A 5,000-nucleotide genomic window follows, 5' to 3' on the forward strand; every position below is an offset into this window, starting at 1 on the left:
CCACCAGCCTCCACAGGCTAAGTCCGACTGGTTTATGATTTGCCACTGTCTCCACTGGTTCATGACTTGCCACTGCCTGGACCTGCCTCCACAGGCTAAGTCCGACTGGTTTATGACTTGCCACTGTCTCCACCAGCCTCCACAGGACAAGTCCGACTGGTTTATGATTTGCCACTGTCTCCACTGGTTCATGACTTGCCACTGCCTGGAACTGCCTCCACAGGCTAAGTCCGACTGGTTTATGACTTGCCACTGTCTCCACCAGCCTCCACAGGCTAAGTCCGACTGGTTTATGATTTGCCACTGTCTCCACTGGTTCATGACTTGCCACTGCCTGGCCCTGCCTCCACAGGCTGAGTCCGACTGGTTTATGATTTGCCACTGGTTCATGACTTGCCACTGCCTGGACCTGCCTCCACAGGCTGAGTCCGACTGGTTTATGATTTCCCACTGGTTCATGACTTGCCACTGCCTGGACCTGCCTCCACAGGCTGAGTCCGACTGGTTTATGATTTGCCACTGGTTCATGACTTGCCACTGCCTGGCCCTGCCTCCACAGGCTGAGTCCGACTGGTTTATGATTTGCCACTGGTTCATGACTTGCCACTGCCTGGACCTGCCTCCACAGGCTGAGTCCCGACTGGTTTATGATTTGCCACTGGTTCATGACTTGCCACTGCCTGGACCTGCCTCCACAGGCTTAAGTCCGACTGGTTTATGACTTGCCACTGTCTCCACTGGTTCATGACTTGCCACTGCCTGGCCCTGCCTCCACAGGCTGAGTCCGACTGGTTTATGATTTCCACTGGTTCATGACTTGCACACTGCCTGGACCTGCCTCCACAGGCTGAGTCCGACTGGTTTATGATTTCCCACTGGTTCATGACTTGCCACTGCCTGGACCTGCCTCCACAGGCTGAGTCCGACTGGTTTATGATTTGCCACTGGTTCATGACTTGCCACTGCCTGGCCTGCCTCCACAGGCTGAGTCCGACTGGTTTATGATTTGCCACTGGTTCATGACTTGCCACTGCCTGGACCTGCCTCCACAGGCTGAGTCCGACTGGTTTATGATTTGCCACTGGTTCATGACTTGCCACTGCCTGGCCCTGCCTCCACAGGCTGAGTCCGACTGGTTTATGATTTGCCACTGGTTCATGACTTGCCACTGTCTCCACCAGCCTCCACAGGCTAAGTCCGACTGGTTTATGATTTGCCACTGTCTCCACCAGCCTCCACTGGTTCATGACTTGCCACCGACTCGGCCAGCCTCCCAGGCGAAGCGCGGGCGTTTGGTGACAATTCCAAGGCAGACCAAGGCAAACACGGCCCCTTGCGCGGCGGGGAGCCGTGCCCGGCCTCGGCGGGGCGTCGGGCCGCCGTTTGGAGCGCCGGCCGAAAACCCGAAAAAAGGGCGAAAATCGGAAAGAATTCGCGCCCGATCGGGCCGAGCGGCCGGCGGGGCGGCAGCCCGGGTCGGTCTCCGCAGACCTGGAGGCTCGAGGGGACCTTTCCGACCAAAGTCCATTTCTCGATTTTCCACCTCCTACCAATCTGCAGGTACCCCGCCAACCCCTCGGGACGCCAAACGCAAATGGCAAATCGGCGGGAGGGCGCCCGGTAGTCCATCCGAGGAAGGCGCTCCAAGTCCCCGCAGATCGGCTTTTTCAAAACCTCATCGGCACTACCGAGGGCAAGTGGTTAACCAGCTGTCCGAGACACTCGACCACAAATGCAAGTGGCAGCTCGGCGGGACCAATCCGCTCCCTTTAGCGGGAACACCCCCACTGTGTCCCCGGTACCACGGCTGGACACGACCTCATACACTTCCGAGGGCAAGTGATTAACTAACGGTAGGGTGCACTTTTCATATATGCACGTGCCCCATCGGCGGGACCAATCCACTCCTCCGTTCCGCTCTCCTGCAACCTTGGCCCCGGTAAAGCGGCGGCACAGGACCTCATAGACCTCCTGGAAGTCGCCAGAGGCTAAGTCCGACTGGTTTATGACTTGCCACTGCCTGGCCCTGCCTCCACAGGCTAAGTCCGACTGGTTTATGATTTGCCACTGGTTCATGACTTGCCACTGCCTGGCCCTGCCTCCACAGGCTGAGTCCGACTGGTTTATGACTTGCCACTGCCTGGACCTGCCTCCACAGGCTAAGTCCGACTGGTTTATGACTTGCCGCTGCCTGGACCAGCCTCCACAGGCTAAGTCCGACTGGTTTATGACTTGCCACAGTCTCCGCCAGACTCCACTGGTTCATGACTTGCCACCGCCTCGACCAGCCTCCCCAGGCTAAGTCCGAGCGTTGCGGTGGCCATGCCAGTGCCGACGAGGTCTGATCCGGTCCCTCGCGCTCCGGGGAGCCGTGCCCGGCCTCGGCGGGGCGTCGGGCCGCCGTTTGGAGCGCCGGCCGAAAACCCGAAAAAAGGGCGAAAATCGGAAGAAATTCGCGCCCGATCGGGCCGAGCGGCCGGCGGGGCGGCAGCCCGGGTCGGTCTCCGCAGACCTGGAGGCTCGAGGGGACCTTTCCGACCAAAGTCCATTTCTCGATTTTCCACCTCCTACCAATCTGCAGGTACCCCGCCAACCCCTCGTGACGCCAAACGCAAGTGGCAGACCAGCGGGACGGACCACCGGTAGTCATGCCGGGAATGAGGTCTCGGCGTCGGCATAAGGTGGGTGGATCGGACCCCATCCGGCCTACGGTTCTTTTTCAAAACGGCGCCCCCGGCCCCCGCCGGCGGCGGCCTTGGCGGCCGGGTGGGCGCCCCTCCTCGAATCGCCACCCTGCCCCGGGGTGAGCCGCTTCGCCGCCGCCCGGCGCCGTCAACAACCTTGTCCTGGTTTATGACTTGTCACCGCCGCTGGTTTATGACTTGTCACCGCCGCTGGTTTATGACTTGTCACCGCCGCTGGTTTATGACTTGTCAGCACCGGCGGACGGCCTCTCGCCGCCCTTTGGACGCCCCGGCGGCGGACCGTGACCCCCCACGGCTGGCCCGCGCGGGGCCCGCCACCCGCCCAAGGGGCGCCCCCTGCCGTTCGCCCACCTAACGCACGGCTGGAACAGCACCAAGCCCCGCAGCCGGCCAACGGCGGCACACACTGACCGCAGCCCACCGGAGGCACGTCGGGCCGTGGCCGTACCCCGCCCGACAGCGCCCCCTGCGGGCCACGGACCAGGCGGACGTTGGGACGAGACGATCCCCGGCCGAGGCGCTCTCTGAGCCCGCCAGGGACCGGTGCACCGCCGGCGGACGCTGCACCCGGTACACGAGCGCCCTCTGCCCGCCGGGGACCGGTGCACCGCCGGGGGAGTCTGCACCGGGCCCAGGAGCTCCCTCTGCCCGCCAGGAACCGGGGGGACCGCCGGCGGAGGCTGCACCGGGCCCAGCAGGTCACTCTGCCCGCCAGGGACCGGGGGGACCGCCGGCGGAGGCTGAGCCCGGCCCAGGAGCTCCCTCTGCCCGCCAGGAACCGGGGGGACCGCCGGCGGAGGCTGAACCCGGCCCAGGAGGTCACTCTGCCCGCCAGGGACCGGGGGGACCGCCGGCGGAGGCTGCACCGGGCCCACGAGCTCCCTCTGCCCGCCAGGGACCGGGGGGACCGCCGCCGGAGGCTGCACCCGGCCCAGGAGCTCCCTCTGCCCGCCAGGGACCGGGGGGACCGCCGGCGGAGGCTGCACCCGGCCCAGGAGGTCCCTCTGCCCGCCAGGGACCGGGCGGACCGCCGGCGGAGGCTGCACCGGGCCCAGGAGCTCCCTCTGCCCGCCAGGGGCCGGGGGGACCGCCGCCGGAGGCTGCACCGGGCCCAGGAGCTCCCTCTGCCCGCCAGGGGCCGGGGGGACCGCCGCCGGAGGCTGCACCCGGCCCAGGAGCTCCCTCTGCCCGCCAGGGACCGGGGGGACCGCCGGCGGAGGCTGCACCGGGCCCAGGAGCTCCCTCTGCCCGCCAGTGACCGGGGGGACCGCCGCCGGAGGCTGCACCCGGCCCAGTAGCTCCCTCTGCCCGCCAGGGACCGGGGGGTCCTCCGGCGGAGGCTGCACCCGGCCCAGGAGGTCCCTCTGCCCGCCAGGGACCGGGGGGACCGCCGGCGGAGGCGGCACCGGGCCCAGGAGCTCCCTCTGCCCGCCAGGGACCGGGGGGACCGCCGCCGGAGGCTGCACCCGGCCCAGGAGCTCCCTCTGCCCGCCAGGGACCGGGGGGTCCGCCGGCGGAGGCTGCACCCGGCCCAGGAGGTCCCTCTGCCCGCCAGGGACAGGGTGTAACGCCGGCGGAGGCTGCCTCCGGCCCAGGAGGTCCGTCTGCCCGCCAGGGACCGGGGGGACCGCCGAGGAGTCTCTGCCCGTCCCAGATACTCCCTATCCCTACCCCTAACCGTATCCCTAACCCTATCGCCTAACCCTAACCCTATCCCTAACCCTAACCCTAACCCTATCCCTAACTCTAACCCCATCGCCTAACCCTAACCCTATCCCTAACCCTATCCCTAACCCTAACCCTATCCCTAACCCTAACCCTATCCCTAACCCTAACCCTATCCCTAACGCTAACCCTAACCCTATCCCTAACCCTAACCCTAACCCTAACCCTATCCCTAACCCTAACCCTAACCCTATCCCTAACCCTATCGCCTAACCCTAACCCTATCCCTAACCCTATCGCCTAACCCTAACCCTAACCCTAACCCTATCCCTAACCCTAACCCTATCCCCTAACCCTAAACCTATCCCTAACCCTAACCCTAACCCTAGCTCTAACCCCATCGCCTAACCCTAACCCTATCCCTAACCCTAACCCTATCCCTAACCCTAACCCTAACCCTAACCCTAACCCTATCGCCTAACCCTATCCCTAACCCTAACCCTATCCCTAACCCTAACCCTAACCCTATCCCTAACCCTAACCCTATCCCTAACCCTAACCCTATCGCCTAACCCTAACCCTATCCCTAACCCTAACCCTATCGCCTAACCCTAACCCTATCCCTAACCC

The sequence above is a fragment of the Scyliorhinus torazame genome, unplaced genomic scaffold, assembly GCF_047496885.1.
Source record: "Scyliorhinus torazame isolate Kashiwa2021f unplaced genomic scaffold, sScyTor2.1 scaffold_1055, whole genome shotgun sequence".
NCBI classification, from domain to species: domain Eukaryota; kingdom Metazoa; phylum Chordata; class Chondrichthyes; order Carcharhiniformes; family Scyliorhinidae; genus Scyliorhinus; species Scyliorhinus torazame.